The following is a 2,536-nucleotide window of genomic DNA, read 5'->3' as shown; positions in this document are numbered from 1 at the left end:
GATAAGGGGACAGTCACCTACAAAGGAGTACCCATCAGACTGTCAGCGGATTTCTCAAAAGAGACCTTACAGGCAAGAAGGGGCTGGAAAGAAGTATTCCAAGTCATGAAATCCAAAGACCTACAGCCAAGATTGCTTTATCCAGCAAAGCTTTCATTTAGAATGGAAGGGCAGATAAAGTGCTTCTCAGATAAGGTCAAGTTCAAGGAGTTCATCATCACCAAGCCCTTATTATATGAAATGTTAAAGGGACTTATCTAAGAAAAAGAAGATAAAAAATATGAACAGTGAAAGGACAGCAAACTCACAGTTACTAACAACCACACCTAAAACAAAAGCAAACCAAGAGGACAGCTAGATCAGGAGTGGAACCATAGAAATGAAGAACACATGGAGGGTTAGCAACAGGGGAGTGGGAGAAAGAAAAGGGGGGAGAAGATACAGAAAATAAGTAGCATAGATGGTAGGTAAAAAATAGATAGGGGGAGGGCAAGAATAGTAGGGGAAATATAGAATCTAAAGAACTTGAGACACGTGGACATAAACTAAAGGGGGGAGGGGTGTGCAGGGTAGAGGGGAATGAAGGGGGAAATAGAACAACTGTAATGGTATAATCAATAAAATATATTTTAAAAAAAGTAAAAAAATAAAGTTTTATTTTAATATCACCAGTAACAACTAACACTTATTGAGTGCTTATATTTTGCCAGGCATCAACCTGAGTCCTATTTATATCTCAATTAATTATTACCCAAAGAAAGTATTATCATTTCCATTTTATAGACAAGGAAACTGAAGTTCGACAAAGTTCAGTAACTCTCCCAAGTTCTCATAGGTATTAGGTAGTAGACCTGAGTTTGTGTCCAATTATAAAATCCATGCTTTATATGCTATGGTATATTATTTCAAGTATTTGTCTTACAGAGGAATGAATGGATGCGTACAGAGGACAGGGAAAGGCTGGGTGTTGGGAGATATTTTCCCACAGTCAGGAAAGTGTTTCTTAAAGACCAACTGACTCGTTCTTGGCAGCTTCATGAGATGAGAGGGGTTCCCAAGGAGAGGGTCGGATGTTCTTAGAGGGGTTGGGGGTGTGGGGAGGTCCACTGGCAGTAGAGGAGGAAGCCTACTGGACGAGGACATGTCAGTCCCAACTCCTGTATCTATTTCAGATTTCTCACCATCACCACCACTGTTGGCCTCCCTTTAGTTCAATTCTGTCTTCTTTTATTCCAACTGAATCTGGCTGGAATTTTAAATCTTTATTACAAAATAAGGAGAAAACATCAAAGTTATACTCTTAATGCCTTGACTCATGACCCCAACATCCTAGCAGCTGAACCGCAGACCAGCTTGGTGGCCAAGGCGTACGGGCCAAACTACTTCCCATTTCAAATTCTCACTTTAGCCCTAAGTGGATTGAGCATGATTGATTCTGGCTGGCACCACAACAAAACTGGGGGCCTCAGTTCTTCCCTAGATTCTGCGTCAGCTGCCCTCTCTGGTCATGTGTGGGACAGAAGGTCTCTCGTCCCCTGACCTCAGTAGATGAGCAAGTGAAGGTCACCCAGCCACCCACCTCCCCAATGGACTCCTTCTTCACAAATTCCCAGAAGCCTTCTGGCTCCCTATCCCTCCAGATTTTCCCAAATTAAAAATTCTGCTTTCGGACAATGGATTAGAAATGGTAGGCTGGGTTATTTTGGCCGTAACAACCAGTTTCAGTGGTTTAAGGCAAAGAAGATTTATTTCTCATGCTACGTGTTGATCATAGTTGAGCTGGGGTTTCCGCTTTGTATCGTTGTTTCTCAGGGACCCAAACATGGCTCTAAGGAGTCCAGTGGTTAAAACCCAAAGTCCTGCCCTGGCTGGTGTGGCTCAGGGGGGTGAACACCAGCCTAGGAACGGAAAGTTCACCGGTTTTATTCCTGAGGGCCAGGTTCCCTGTCAGGGGTGCACGAGAGGCAGCTGACTGAAGTTTCTCTCCCTCTCTTTCTCCCTCCCTTACCCTCACTCTAGAAATAAATAAACAAAATTTTTTTCTTAAAGGTTAAATCCTGTTTACATTTGCTCAGCCTTCTGTTTCCCGAATTATTGGACCACAGAACCCTTTTCCTTACATAACACCTGTTTACATCCTACAGGCCTCATGCCCATAAGTACCAGCCTAAAGGGGTTACAGCATAACAAGCCTTTGTGGCACGTCTCAGAGGTGATAAAAATATGAGGAAATCAGTCTCTGCTCATATCTGTTGATTTTTAAAATGCATTCAACAGATGTGTGTGGGGTTCTTACTCTGTGCTGAGTGCCCTGCCAGGTGCAGGACTCACTGCAGTACATGGGCTCCTTGCTGTCATCAAGCTTCCCTTCTGATAAGAAATGAACAGAACCAAAAACAGTCCGATGTAAATACTGTATTCCAAAGTGCCATGGAAGAAAGGCATGTGTGTGCTATGAGAGTGCATAATAGGGTGACCTTACCTAGTCATATAAGACTGTCCCAAAGAAATTGATCTGCTATTTGCAAGATGAGCA

Source organism: Sturnira hondurensis, unplaced genomic scaffold (assembly GCF_014824575.4).
Source record: "Sturnira hondurensis isolate 20B ecotype Veracruz unplaced genomic scaffold, ASM1482457v3 Scaffold0014854, whole genome shotgun sequence".
In the NCBI taxonomy this organism is placed as follows: Eukaryota; Metazoa; Chordata; class Mammalia; order Chiroptera; family Phyllostomidae; genus Sturnira; species Sturnira hondurensis.
The sequence above is the reverse complement of the archived record's forward strand: the minus strand, read 5'-3'. Positions refer to the sequence as shown.